The 16483-nt window shown below is 34.8% G+C and overlaps 1 protein-coding gene across 1 annotated transcript in view; it reads right to left on the bottom strand.

Moving 5' to 3' along the window:
- The window catches only part of Usp5 (ubiquitin specific protease 5), a 79692-nt gene that overhangs the window by 62646 nt on the left and 563 nt on the right, over nucleotides 1–16483 (bottom strand). The gene's annotated exons all lie outside the window — the stretch shown is intronic.

The following is a 16483-nucleotide window of genomic DNA, read 5'->3' as shown; positions in this document are numbered from 1 at the left end:
TGTTCAGTTAGTTAGCGAATCTGTTACACAGACATTACTTTTTAAAACAAACGTTGCTTTGTTGAGGTTTGTATATCTCGTTTAAGTTATTTAGGATAGCAAAGCTAATATGAACCAGTTAGTTATTGGACTGACTGCGGTGCTGACAAGGAGAATTGGCTAATGAAAGAACAGGAGGAGAGTTAAAATATCTAACAGACAACAAGTGTGGTTCCTGAGAAAGTACTTAGTGGAAAAGTGTATACCTAGGGGTTTGAGAATTAAAAACAAAGGTATGAAGTGTGACACAAAGTTTAAGGACGTGGTTAGAAAGGAATGGTTAGAAGGAACTCATATGGAAGATTCATGTCATGGAACAATTTCTTAAGAAGAGTGGGAAAAAATGACAGCTATGTTAAAAGAGAGAATAGAAGACAGTTTGGTTATATTTACCAGGGATATTATCATGCAGAGACCGTATAGGTGGGAGTGTGTTTTCAGTTAAAGGTATGGAATAGACTTATAAGAAAAGGAAGGCCCATGAGATGGCGTATGGAGGTTGAACAGGATCTGGGTAAAAAAGTGGTAGTAATTGGTGATGGTACCAGTGACAGAAAAAGAGAAGATGTTATTATGCTTAGGAAATAAATTCAAAATTAAAGAGGACAGACTGAATGTGGAAGAAGTGATTTATTCTGTTGAATAGGCCATTAGCCCAGATTGAAGATAAATAGAGAAAAATTAGGAGAAAGGTTGTGGAGATAGTCAAGAAGAACTTGAAAAAGAGAGGGGAAAACTTACGAAAGAAGAGAAGGCGACATATAAAAAAAAATGAGTAAGAGAAAGGATATAATAGAGCAGCAAGCAGACAAAGGCAACGCAGTGGTAGTGATGGAAAAGCAATGATACAAGACAAAATTAGATGATCTGTGTGATGGGAAGTTATAAGGGGAAAGATTTACAGGAAGAAACAGAAGAAAAGGTGATTTGCTCTTTAAACAAACAATGTTACCAAGCAGATTTAAAATGAGGAAGGAAGAATTCCACTAATAAAACGATTTCCTAAGATACATAAGGAAGTGATAAAACTGAGGCCAGTGCTTGATTTAAGGTCAAGATGGCAGTCGAAGTGTTAAGGAGAAAATAGGAGAGTTAAAAATAGAAGAGTTATAGTATTAAAAATTATAAGGAGCTTAAGGACAGACTGGATAACATGAGATGTATAAAGGGTAGGACGTTCTTGTTTAACATCATGTGAAAGCAATGTTCCCAAGCTTGAAGAGGGAGTATATATTGAAAGCAGGGGAGGAAATGGGAGGAAAAAGAATACATGATTGGGGCACAGAAAAACTCAAGGAAGCCTTGAAGACCATATGGAGGAACAGTTTCTGCGTTACGGGAGAGCAGTTAAGAAGGATCAAGGACGACCTGAGCATAGGATCAAGAATGAGTCCTGTATTGGTGGAGATAGTTATGAACCGATGGGAAAAAGAAGACAAAAGGAAAGGGACAAGCTTATGTTTTTCAGCAGGTATGTCGATGATTGCTTCGGGATATGGAAGGGTACTCATATGCAATTTAAGAAATTTGTAAACAAAATGGAAGATCAGAAGAAGGGCATAGAACTCGAATTGGAAGTAGAAAAGAAAGGCACCATTGTGTTTCTAGATATAAAAATAACCAGGCGGGGAGACGAGTTGGACACAAAATGGTCCCAGGAGTATACGTTAGCGATGTTGATCGATCAACAAAGAAACTTCATAGAAAATATCGAGGAGATCATCATGTGGATTAGTAGTGACAGAGGGAAGGCACAAGAAGGTATAAAGGAATTTCACAAGCAATTGGAGATCAACGGATATGATAAAGGAAAGCTAAGGAGGAAAAGATAAGAGGAAAGGACCAGAATAGTAAGAAGAGGAAGGAACATAAGAAAGGAAAAGATGGGGGAAGAAAATAAGTTATTGTAGGAATATAAAATCTGGGGTACGACACGGAGATAAAGAGAGCACTAAAAAAATAGGGAGCGTTTCAACATACAGGAAAGAAGTAAGAGACTATTGGATGTGTTAAGCATGAGGAAGAAGAAAGAAGGGGAGGAGGAAAGACGAGAAGAGATGATGGAAAGAAGAGCAGTGGTTTACAAGATAAGGTGCAGTGAATGTAAGAGTTGTTATATTGGTAAAACGGGGGAAAAACTAAAAGAACGGTTAAAACAACACAATGACGTCGTAAGATTAGAAGGAGAAAGAAATTTCATTTTTAAGCACGTGAGGGACAAAATATTAATTGGTCCGAGATTGAAGTGTTAAGACGGGAACAAAGGACGTTGATAAGAAAGTAGAAGGATGCCAGATTTATTGAAAAAGAGCAGAGCTTTGTTATGAATGGGAACGCAGGACTTAAATCTGACGAACAGTGGGGCGAGTTATTGCAAAGACTTAATTTGTAGCTTAGATTTCTGCCGGACTAGGGAGGGAAAGGGGTTTATGGTGTTTAGTGTCACTTTTGTAAACTCTTGCTATGACTGGCTAAGACTGTTCTGACCAGTTTTTGGGATTCTGTTATATTTAGATGAGCTTCCTCTTGTTTTACAGTATCCGATGGAGCCAATATGTTCAGTTAGTTGGCGAAACTGTTACATAGTTATTTTTTAAAAATAAACGTCGCTTTGTTCAGTGATTTGTTTCTAGATTAAGTTATTTAGGATAGCAAAGCTAATATGAACCAGTTAGTTAACTAAACAAGTGCAATCAAAAATACATAATTCACGGAATCATTCTTTGAATTCAAGAATTCAATTATTTCAGAAATTCCCTGCACAGAATTTAATGACAATCTTACAGCCGTCTAGATTTTAGAAACTATGGTCTATAGTTTACTGCGCTCAATAATAATAAATTAAATTCAAGTGAGACCCTTCCATCTTATAAGGAAAAACGACGCCAATAACAGGTCCGAATTCGAAGAACAGCAGAGTAAAATAAATTGTACGCGAGGATTTACTAAAATGTCAGATTACTATTAAAGAATTCAGTACAGGCAAATTTCTTAATAATATATTCTAAAATTACTCGCAAAGTGAAGCAGCCTCGATTTCACTTGTTTCATGAATAATTCCAGTATTAATAGCTCCTTTGATTGGTTTGATTTCCTCCTAATATGCTTAGACAATCCTGTAGAAAAGTCGCGGCTGGTCTCTTTCGATATACATTGTGAATTTTTACGGATAGATTCCATTATATTTCACTAAAGTACAGAATGAGAATATATTTATAGTCAACTCTTACGACCTGCAACAGTCATATTTTACATGTAACGTTCTAATCCCACGTGCAGATTTACTTAAAAGAAGGGCAAAACCCTTAGGTAGGGTGGCGACAAAAATTACGGGAAAAAATCTCCTGACATTTCCCAGTTTTCTAGAACATTGTTTAAAATTTTCCCTGATACGTAATTAGCCATACACGACTTTCCCATGTTCATCGAAAAGCAACACTACAAAAATATGATAACGATGATATATAAGTAATACATTTTCCCCAATCAACTGGAATAATGAATAATATAAAAAACAAATGCAATGTATTTTATTATGAAATCTAACAAAAATCCCTGCATATAAAAGAAATTAAACATCTTCCTTGAACATTAGTCACATGATGAAAGTTTCGACACATATGAAAGGAAAGGTCACAGCAAGAAAAAGGCTGGAAGTATGTACACTCATGTCCAAAATTATTGTCGCATGTCTATAAATATGTTGTTGTAGGAATATAATTTGATAACAAATTCGCCCGGTATTTCTTATAATGTTAGTATATGTATAATCGGCAATGACATGTATGTGGAAAATTTCATATCAAAAGAGCAGTAAATAAAAATAAAACGAAAATAAAACTTCCTTGTCCATTTAGCAACATTTTGTTTTACTCATTCTAATTTTCGTATTTATAATTCTTTTTCTATGAAATTTACCACGAATATACATTTCCCGTTTATACACATAGTATCAGTATTAAAAGTATCCTGCAAAGTCATTATCAAATTATATTCTTACAAGAAGACAGTTATAGATAAGCGACAATCATTTTGGACATGAGTGTACAAGGAAGGAGTAATCAGAAAGTAAGGTTACAAAGTCTGAGGTGAAACGTGAAACACCAATGCAGCCAACAGATAGTACACACATTAGGTTATTTTTCGACATAGCCTCCATAATTGGTTGAGGCACTTGCCACATCATGAGTTTGAAGATTCCCTCCTCGTAAAAATCCTGTCCTTGTGTGTTTAGCCACGTTGTCACGAAGTGTTTCATCTCGTGTGGAGCGAAGCGACGACCTTCCAGGTGTTCCTTCAAGTGCGGAAACTGGTGAAAGTAGCTTGGAGCGAGGTCCGGGCTGTAGGAAGGGTGGTCGATAATGTCGCAGCGAAACTGCTTCAACAGCGTTGTGGTCTTCTGGGCTATATGCGGGCGCGCATTTTCGTGAAAGATGATATGCCCTCGGTGAGAAGTCCTGGCCGTAAACCTGTACCAGCTGCCGATGAAAATTCAGCCACGGTTACATGTTTCGCCACAGAAATCGAATAACTGAGCGGACCTCTTCGCAAGATCAGTTTTCCAAACGACTTGTCATTTGCGTTTACCTACAACTAGCGTCGGAGGTGGCGGGTGTCTGAAACTCTGCACAGTTGCCAACTCCATGTATTACAATTACCACATACTCCTCATTCCTTCTCAAACAGATGAAACTCCAGAAATATCCCCTTCTAACCTCAGTTTCTGATCCTTCCTCGTATATAAAACTGACTGTGGTATACTAACAATATATAAATAAAATCAATACTATTATATAATTCATTTTCTTCTTCAAACGCTTTATTTCCTCATCAATACTGCGCCTATCTTCCATTAGTTTAGTCTTGTTAGGTGCATGGTCGTTTAATATGATCCTTATTTTCTCTGTCTTCAGTTTCTTTTTGTTTCTCTTCTTCCTCTTGTTGATTTGTTGCTTCTCCAAAACGACTATGAGCATTTTGTGCTTATTGAATTTTGGATTTCTTTATGGATAGCTTCTCAAGGCCACCAGATCCACATTGATTGAAAATCTTCCTAGATTAGAATTTTCACGAGAGAAAAATCAAGATTATTTTAACATTTTTAAATTATTGTACAAGAATCCAAATTCTTTAGCCAAAAGTCATCCAAACAGTAGCCAATTTTAGAATACTGAATTGTAATTGTTTTACTGTTTAGATACGAACAAAACTCTTTGAACTGCCTCACACCTCGATCTGCCCTCTTGCCATCGAAGCAACTATTTTCAACTAACTCAGCTAAAAAATGACTTCATGCGACTCACTTCAAGATCAAACTTTGCAGAAACATTAAGATCCAAACATGAAAGAGCTCTAGTCAATTTATAATTTAAACTTCAGAAGTTTAAGGATAAATTTCCGTAGACGTCTTCTGCAATTCTGGCGAAAATTCAAAATGTCCAAATCCGTTAACGTCAGATATGCAGAAATGTAAAGTTTACACTCGGGCCATCCAATGAAATTTCAAAGCATCTATTTGAAAGCGATTAAAAGATCAGAACCTCTAGAATTCACTAAAAACGCCAATGTCAAATAAGGTGTGGACAATTGCACTTTTACGATATTCCAGAATCGCACATTTATGGCTCCTTCAACAACTAAATAGTTCACTTCTACAGTATGGTCATAACCCATAAACTAAAGTAGGCGCTATTTTGTCACATTGAAGGTGTATTTGTACCGTTTACTACTTTCCAGTATTTAGAACAAGAATGCTGAAGAACTATCGAATTCAGTTACTCCTGGTCAGGGTTGGCAAAAGCCACGGTTTTTATTGAAAAAAAAAACAAAAAAAAAAGTTTTTTTTTTGGTTTAAATAATTTACTCTATGTATTTATATTAGATATGGACAGAAATTAGTTTGTTTCGCCTTGGTGTTATTATGCAACAACAAGGTTTTGCTGGAGGGGTCACACAAGCTTAAAGCGGAATCCAAACCGCTTCTCGGCTTCTTTCAAGAAAAATTGTCCATTTCGACACGAAACCGGGACTAATTGGACACAAATGCGATTGCCGACTCACTCACGAAGGACTCCTGATAAAAATACATTGTACTGATCTTTACATAGGCCTAGTTGCTAATATAATTGTCAAGAGTCATTTCAGAAGGACAAAAAGATAAACAGTTACACAAGTAAAAACATTATACAATTATATATAAATCGGGAAACATCCGCCTTAGCCATTGGGAAAATCTTGTTATTACTTTAAATGTATTTGTATACAAAATTTTAAGGTCAACGTATCATAATCACTACGCTAAAAGAGGTATTAAATTACAAATTTGGTATGTAGATATCATTCAATAAAATTAAAACGTCAAATCCATGCTGATTCTGGAAGCTGCGTAGGCAGTTGTTAAATTTTGCCAATTTCTATCAATACATTTAAGCAACCTTGGCTTCTTTATAAAACAACAGGCATTCAGGCAAGTAGAAATATATAATTTGGTTTCGTTTCGTATGTTTACGCTTAACATCCTTATGAAATATCAAGATTATCACGGAGAAGACTTTCGCTTAAAGGGACACCTCGAATCACTACTTGGTTTACACTTGAAGATGCGTTTTGGTTCGACCGAGAATTGAACACGGGACGCTTTGATTAAAAAGTGAAAAGTACATAAACGTAATGCAGATGGTTTTATATGTGGAGACGTCACTATGAAATTCCCACGATTTAAAGCATTTTTCGTTCTTTTTTGGTTTAAACCAGTTGTTCTTTTTGAAAGAAAAAAAAAAAAAAAAAAAAAAAAACAGCTGGTTTAAACCAGCCAACCCTGCTCCTGGTAACCTTAAAATTGGGATCTGGCCCGGAGGAGTAGCCTCCTTCATACCTTATTACATACCTTTGTAAAGGTAATTTTTGTTTGGGAACCTAGTACGGTAAAAAGAAAGAAAAAAAAAAAAAAAAAAAAAAAACACACACACACACACAGAATACCCTGAGTGAACAGAATATTGGACGTTTTCAATACTCGTAATATATATACGAAAAAATTATAGATGTAAATCTTAAATATGGAGAAGTAAGATTCTCTACTCTCCAAACTTGTATTTGTCAACAACCATATTATATATATATATATATATATATATATATATATATATATATATATGTGTGTGTGTGTGTGTGTTATCTGCATACTGAATATTTATTGAATACATTCAGAAAACTATATAGGAAAATATAACAAATACGGACCTCTGTTTAGGAATAGCAAGAGTGAAGAACGTAGGGTTGGCGGGTGTCTATGGCGCAAATTCGAAATTTAAACTGATCGCTTTTAACTACTTGGCCTTCCATTTGACCTTGATGTGGGTACCTCTAGAAGAAATTGGGACCTGTAACAGGTTTAAGTTCAACAGGTATTCCCACCTCAAAAAATACAAAATTTACGGAGAAACTGGGAGAATTGCCATATACGAAATTTAAGCATCAAAAACCATAAACGGTCATGAAGATCACTGTACGGAACTAATTAGGAGAAAAATAAATTTACTCTTGACTATCTCAAGGCACGTAGTGAGGCTATATTAGGTTAACCGACAATACAGCGTAATGTGTCAGTGTTTCAAACCCACTGTCTTAGTAACTAATCCACACTACTAAAAAGTGTGTGATGCAACAGTGATAATGATTAACTAATATCGTATAATAGCTGGTTGCTTCGTACAACCTAGCACAAGTTGGTTCGTGTTTTGGGTAAAGTTCTTTCGTTGGTATCTTGTGAAAAAAAATTAAAAAGGTTTATCTGAATACAAAACAATGATCATTTAATTACGTTTCTGGGAAAAATCTAAAGAAAACTAAAAGAAGAAAAGAAAGTAAATAATAATGAAAAACACGAACTATTTTCAACTAGCGCAATGCAAAAAGTTGTAATACGGCAATGACGTAGCTAATCCTTTCATTTTCATCGACCTAGTTCTATAAAGACGAATAAAATACCACTATTTCAATCTTCTAATAACAAAATGCAACTAATGCTCATAATAAAAATGCCCACGAATAAAACAACACAAAGTACTGGACAAAAATAAACGACCAAAATAGTCATTAGTTTCAATAAGGATTGTTTTGTTTAAAGCAAAATGTTTAAAACAAATGATTAAAACTTGCTTTAAACAATTGATTTTGTTTAAAACCATTTTTATATACATTTTAAACATTTTGTTTTAAACACGTGTATTTTTTAAGACTTGTTTTAAACATATTCTTATTTTTATTTTATTTTTGTAAAAAAAAAAATCTGCCAGAGAAAGAAAATGGTCAAAAAGTGCTCCCTGGTCCGTAGCCAGGGAGAAGCTAGAGGGGGCACCCTCTAAAAAACACACTCAAGAGAATTTTCAAACTGACACAAAAATAGTGAAATTCTTGCTATTATATTTACCAGATTAAATTCAACTTTGCGAATTCTACCCATTTATGTGTAAAATTATATGTTTCTTTGCTAGATGCACCGAACATCTTCAACTGCCTTTACCCATTTCAAGAATTTGAAACCATGCCATGTTATTGTAACCACGACAAGCATCCAAGAATACCAGGTGCACTTCCAAACAACAGTATCATAGTCCACAACGTTAGTTGTGAATGTAAATAAACTGTAATCTCTCTCTTATTTTGGAAGGTAGAAAATTGAGTACAAACGTTCAATAAAACATATACTTCTATTTTGGATTGTTATACTCTAATGTTGCTGTAATATAATTTTGTTCTAATGTTTAAAAAATAAATACTTAAATTTTAATTAATATGAATCAAAGTATCTCGCAAAGAGCTCGTATTAAGCACACAAAAACGGAACAAAAAATTACGTTCGATTGTACATATATAATAATATTCTCTTTTAAGTTTTACTATTAATAAATGCAAGTGCTTTGGTCTCAGTATTTTTATCTAATCATTCTTAGGAGTCAATACAAACGGAAAGCTGCAGTAAAGGCTTACGAGAAATTAATAATTTGTAAAATAATACTACAAAATAGCCCTTACCGCTGGTCTAGTGAATAGAGCGCGCGTGTTTGAATGTGATCTCGTGGTTTGATACCCGTGGAATTCTTGAAATCGAGAGCAATGTGGTGGTTCGTATTTCACTTTAAACTTCGCGTTTTTTATAGCCTCGGTACTAAAAAAAATATGCTAAATTTTACCAAACAAACAACTACAAAATAAGAATGTGAAGGATTTTTTTTTTTTTTAAGACAGAAACATAAATCAATTTTAATGAACATATAATGTGCCATTATACAATAAAAGTTAACTGAAGTGATTTGTTGTGACAAAAAAGTCTATGTCAAAATATTCTGTTTATAATATTTTGTTTTCTGCAAATGGAACAATCCTGATTAATGGGACGTGTGCTCAGTCTAACATTCAGTTAATTAGCTTCTGTTTAGTGTAAATGCGACGTAAAATAACGTTCCTCATCTACGTTTACCATAGCACTATATCGCCCCAAGCACCTAAATTGTATTGCATCGCAGTTTTTTTTTAAATCTTTGTGTGTTAATGACCAATGTTCTTAATCTTGAATTTGTGTACTGTAATATTGTCAATACAGGCATGTATAAAAGAAACTATAGCTGTTACAAATTCTGTAAATAAATAAGTATGCAATTTTATGGTTTTGTGTCGTGTCTTAATCACTGCCCCCCTAAGAAATCAGGCTGGCTACGGGCCTGAGTGCTTCTCATTCAAAAGACTATTTTCTTCCCATGTGAATGTTTTGATTTCTTGTGGCTACAGCAGGTCAATGTGATGACCTACAATTTATTTTGCCTCTTTTTTTCCCTTGTTTTTAACGTTTCTTGTATTATCTAAATGCTTATCAGTTAACTTAGGAGAAAGTGTCGTAGTCGAAGGTTAGACTTATAGAACTGATATTAAAAAATAAATAAAAGAATAATCATTGAAACAAGTTTTTGTGTTGTATTTTGAAAACAAATGGTTCTTAGCTTAATTGTGCTTTTGAAATATCGCAAACATTCGTTGACACAGTACATATTGGTTCTCAGTTTTCATACATACATACTTTAGAGAAAGAAAGCATCCGAAATGAAAGAAAGAAAAACTACATGACAAGGTGCAATCTAGTTTTATATGATTGCCGCTGGAGATCCGTCCCTACCCTGAATTTCATATGTTGGGAACGTAATGGAGATTTCCTGAGCGAAGTTCACAGGAAAAAATTGAAGTCCTCATAGCGAACTAATACGGACTTTGATCACCATATCTATTGACCGTAAGGAACTATAGGCCTAAATTATTCTCTTGTATATTTTTTGGCCTAGGATTCTAAAGGTGTCTCACTACTTTCGAGATTCGGACCTACTTAAAATTCTGGAAATTCGTCCTAAGCAACTTTCCACTTTTGATCATCTATATTTCATCCGTATTTATTCGGTGGAAGGACCCGAAGCTTGTTCTGTTGGACTTCGCTTATCAAAAGGTTTCTAAATCTGCCTTACTGTCCCCAAAATCTGAGATTCATGGTAGGCTGCCCTCTTGCCCCCTCTGACGTTCCTGTCTAGTGGCAGTCATATGAAACTCTTCCACGCCCCTTTACATGGATTTAGTTTCATTTATTTCGGACTCTTAACTGCGAAGATATTACTTTTGAAATAGAATTCATTTGCTGAGCAAAACTGAACCTTATTGACAATGGGCCTGGATCCATTGTGCTCTGAACGCTCCAAATATTACTTTTCTTCAATAAATTATTGACTTAAAAAAAAGCAACCAATTACACAGGCTTGCAGAAAATATTCTAAAGTTAACACAACGTGAAGTGTGCTTCAAATATTACTTTTCGAAGATTTATTATTTTAAAATAATTTTATTAGCATCAGTGTTCTCAATAGTAATCAAATTTTGCACCTGAAATCTCACCCGCCTCCACGAAACGTGAGTTTAGCCCTTAAGGGCATAACTTGGAAACGTTCAGAAAGAGTAACCCCAAAATGACTTGTCTTAGGGCTAAATAACCGCACAACCGTATTTCTGGTAAAATTCTAGCCTTTGCAATTAAACATGGCCGCAATGATACTTGCCATTGCACCATCTGACGTATCAGACCACTTTCAAGTTTCATCATCCTTCCTCAACCCGTTCTCAACACACAAGGGTGCTAAGGACTTTTATTTCACTATGTATATCGATAGACTGTGTGAAATCTCCATAGTAAATAGATTTTAAAATCTACCTATAAAGCTTATTACAACCAAGTAAGTACTTATGAGAGTTACTGGCAAGAGGGTGTAATAATAAGAAGGGGTCGTGATATGAAATAAGTTGAGAATTACTAATTTGTACTAAAATATTCTGTACCCAACACAGTGAAGACTTAACCGGATTAAAATAAATGAAATAGTCGGCTGCAAGCAGTGGTGCTATTCAGCCAGTTCCGACCGGTTCAATAGATTCAATTTCTTAATCTCAAATGCTCAAATATCAAGAATGAAAACAGGATCATATGAGTGTAGTGATGAGGGTGATTTACGTACATCTGAAACGCATACATATTATCAACACTTGCTGATCCATTGCTACAGTATATTAAGGTCTTTCCAATACTTTTTGGCAAAATCTATGTTGGGTAATTTGTTTCCTAGATATTTGCAGTAGCACCTAATTTCGTCACACCACTTGTATTAGAATGCTGTGTAGGTCACTTCTTGTCATTTGTAGTATCCAGTAAAAAAAAAATTGTTTTTGTGTACCTTGTACGGTTTGTTTCCTAAGAGAGTTATCTACCTATCCATCTACTATCGCTCTCTGTCTCTCTCTATATATATGTATATAAAAATAATATGTACGTATATATACAGAACCGGTTGTTAAAAATTAGAATAACATCACTGGTTGCTCGTAAAGGGGAAGAAATCTTAACAAATAAGTTACTAAACGATTTTGAAATATACGTTTAAAATCATGTTTTAAACTGTTCAAAATGTTTGAAACATGTTTTTTTTCTTTTTTTTTTTCGTGTGTGTATTAAAACTTGTTTAAAACATTTTAAACATCTTTTTCATGTATTAAACACATGTCTGTTCTCTTTTAAAAGAAACTTTTTTTTTCAACCCTGGTTTCAATGGTGTTTTTGGTCTTTTACGTATGTCCCATACATTACAGTAGAAATGACTCACAATATTAGTACACCTCGGATAAACGTGCAAACCGTATCCCGTGAATGAGTAGCTCTCAAACCCCCAACACAGACAACACGTCATACACATGGCGGTTAACAATATTACAACACTAACCACTCAAAATGCTTAAAACAATGGATCATCACGGAAGTGTGCTAATACCACCAACTCTCAATCAAGACAAAACACATTAACGATTTCCAAGTATGTGTTACGTTGGAATCAAAATAGCTATCATGTGTGGAGAGACGGAAAAAATACAAATCACTGAATAAACACAAAACTAATCCTTCTATAGAATTTCCTTTAACACAAACAAGTAAACAAAAGGCAAACTAGTAAAAATCTCTCTCGCGACGTCCTTTCCACTGAACAACAAAACGAAATAGGAGGAACACGTAAAACAGTAGATATTGATGACAAAGTAAGACAAGTAAGTAGTTTAGACATTAGAGGGGGAGGGGGAGCGGAGAAGACCCTTTAACCCACAAGCACAGATTAAGTATCAATAACATTTTTATTATATTAAATATTTGATAATGTCTAATAAAAAAGTAAAAAGTAACAGTCACCGAACTATCTTCACAACAATTCGCCTCAGAATACTAACTAACGAACTACAGACCAGGGCTTTTTATTGAAAAAAAAAAAAGTTTTTTTTTGTTTTTTTTTGTTTAAATAATTTGATCTATGTATTTACATCGCACATGGACAGAAATAAGTTTGTTTCGCCTTGGTCTTATTATACAACAACTGTGTTATGCTGGAAGGGGTCACATAAGCTAAAAGCGGAATCCAAACCGCTTCTCAGCTTACATCCGAGACAAATTGTCCTTTATTTGAACTCGAAACCGGGACTAATTGGCCACAAATGCGATACATCTGCCGATTCACTCACGAAGGACTCCTGATAAAAATACGTAGTACTAATCTTTACATACTTGTTAATATGTCAAGAGTCATTTTAGAAGTACAAAAAGATAAACAGCTGCACAAGTGAAACCGTTATACAGAATTACATATGGACAATTTCAAAATACTGCAGAGTACAGAAGAACTAATTTGTGTTCATCAAGATTTTACGAATAAAAAATACCAAAATTTATTACATCTGGTTAGATTAGATTACGTTACGTTAGGACACATTACACTACGTTACAGTTACCTTCAAACAGAGGCATGTAAACTTTTACAATCAGGAATAGAAAATTACTATTTGCGTATAATTACAGTGTCCTGATGTAGGACATAAAAACTATAGTGCAAAATACAAATCAACCTGTGATAGGTGCACACTAAAAAGCACGAATACTACCTAGGTTAGTTTAGCTATGTTACACCCCTTTTATTTTGTATAATTCTATAAAACTCACAAGCGATATGTCACAAGTCTCACAATCTTGACATATAGGCGGCATTTTCACCCTGCCTTTCCCGTTACTAAATCATAACAAGTGTACTTCGGTGCCAAATAGTCTTATCCGCCTCCATACACAGCGCCCCTTATATAAACAAAAACAGCCTACAACAACAACCATCTTCTTAAACTATTCCCCTCACCTTTTACTCACTCTTCCACACAAACCAAAATGAATTCAACAATTCACCCAGCAAATTTCCTATTACTGGTCTGGGGATACGGCACTTTATCCGGAACACAAATAAATTCTGTTGAAATGATAAATCTTGTAGAGACTATTATATTTACTAGAAGCGCACATATGCAAGTAGTTAGCCCTAACGTAACCTAATATATCATAATACAACCAGAAACTAGAGAAGTTGACATTTGGTTTTTTAAAAAGGCTGAGCCCTTCAACATTGGCCTACAAAAGTTGCACATTTTATGTCATAAGTGTAGCGTTACTAGTGTAAAACCATTACAAGTGCTATAGAACCACGTATCACTGCGAAAACGCATATCGTCGTATTCCTTGCTAACGCACATACCCAACGTCGCTAGCGCGTCTGTTCCCGTCAGAAGTACCAACGCATCGGACCCCAAGCTTCGCCGTAGCGTAATTCGGTTAGCGGCTCTACTTATCGATAAGCAGCTGGAGCGTGTATTGTAAAGTTTATCCGTATCTTTTAATGGTCACCTAGCACAAGTTGGTTAATACACAGTAGTTTTCATGACATACCTATACAGGGTTTCCCAAGAGGGCCCAGCTCGAAAAAAGCCACAGGGAGTTTTCGGGTTGGACCCACCTGAGTTTTTCAGATTTTGTTAGTATATTATTGGTACAATTAAGGTGATCACATTGAAAGTGATTTTTATCAGATTTTGGACTTTCCTTTGGCGAATTAGATGCTTTCACGTTAAGGTATACAACAACATAAGACTTTCAGAGTTCTGAATACACTGAATAAATTTAAAAACTTAATTTAGCTTGAGATAATTATAGAACAAATTAATGTATGGATTATCCTTATAGTCTATTTGAAATAAAATATGCCGACGCCGAGAAACGTTATCTCAAGTTAGACGGGTTTAAGGCCTTGGGTGTTAATACCACCAGTAATTATGTAGCGCATTAGTAAAACTATCAGTATTATTTTTTATTACTTTTGATGGTAACAGAAGTATTCTTCAGTAAAATTTGGTTTTCCAACAACAGTTTAATCCAGTTGTTTGTTGCTACTCTTCAAATAAACATTCTGTGGAATAGTGTAAAAATTCTTGTCAAATTTAAGAAGCTTAATGCTCCGAGTTCCGAAAACCACGTAAAGCTTATTGTTTCAAGTGCTGAACTCAAACTTAAGTACTAGTGGAAATTTCGATGTACAGTGAAGAGAGCGTGCATTTTCGAAGGAAAAAATACCGTCGCGAAAGAAGTACTCGGGGAAATTCCCACAATTGAACACATAAAGCATCAGAACTGAATATTTCAACAATAAAATTATTTATTTTACGCTGGAAAATATTTAATTTCATTTAAGAACTTTGGAACACACTACAGACTACCACTTTCAGTTTTTTATATTTAAATTTTCAGGGTACAAGCACGGGACACACTAAATTTTTTGAACAGATTTTGGCGGCATACCAAAGTAAAATTTCAAAATGGTGGCCTTTATTTTTTTTCAAAATAGCGGTATATATACTACAAAGCACAAATTTCGATCTTTTAAGTTGAAATTTTCAGAGTAGAACCACGAGACACTCTAAATTAGCTGTATATATTTTGGCGGCTATCGAATGTAAAATTTCAAAATGTTGGCCATTTCTTCAAAACAGTAGTGAATTGAAAATTGTCGCAAGTTGTGACAATGATAATCTTGAAATATAAATCACACTCTAACACTTTTAACCTAAAGACATTGAAATAGCTCGAAAAAACCGAATTAAACCCGAAAAATCCCATATGCGTCCAGGTGGGTTGGGCTTTTGGCATTTATTCCGAAGTTGGGCGTCCGCTATCGCCATGTTTTTTCGCTGTTATCTTCTTTCCACATTTTCTGCAATTTGTTATTAGGTTCAATAATCCATGCTCTTCACAGACTTTTAAAAAATTTTGCTCGCCATCAACGTATTGCTTCACAAATGTAAAAACTGTTACTTCATTGCCCTTGTACATTCGCCATGTTAATAACATAAATGCTCGTTACTTTCCCACAATTAAACTGTTCGGTTATCCTGTGCCAAGTAGTTCCCTCCGCTCGCCGTATAGTCCCATGTTTATAACCGCTTATATATAACAAATAAACAGATTTTTCGAGACCCTTATATATTATCAAGCACACAAACGATTAAATTATCCATATCTTTCCTGTAAATTTTAAAAATTTTCATGGAAATGGACGCCCAACTTTGGAACTTAACCCGGTTAAAAAAAAAAAAAAGGTTTTTTCAAACCCTGTATTTATACGTTACATTTATAGGCAAATCGAGGAATTTTCCAACAATTAAATCTCGTGACCATTTTGAACTTCACATATGCTAGTTGGGTTATTGTAATGTTACCCAGAAAATAAGGAAATCGTTTTTTAAATCATTTCTAGTGGTGTGCCTAAACTTGACTTGGATGCTTCACTTCCGGGAAAATCCCGGTGATATTAGGTAACACTTGGGTAACTCTTTACTTTGGGCAAGGCAGTGATATCCCGTCACTGTTAGTATTAATCACAGGTCTCATTGGTTCCTTTCTGTTGCTAGGGATTATTCATAGACTATGTACGACCTTAAAAAGGCAGTAATAAGGGTTCTTTAATTTACTACAATATTGCCCTTGTACGTAATGCAATCAGTTCCT

Source organism: Thermobia domestica, chromosome 15 (assembly GCF_964235325.1).
Source record: "Thermobia domestica chromosome 15, izTheDome1.hap1.1, whole genome shotgun sequence".
Taxonomy (NCBI): domain Eukaryota; kingdom Metazoa; phylum Arthropoda; class Insecta; order Zygentoma; family Lepismatidae; genus Thermobia; species Thermobia domestica.
The sequence above is the reverse complement of the archived record's forward strand: the minus strand, read 5'-3'. Positions and strand labels throughout refer to the sequence as shown.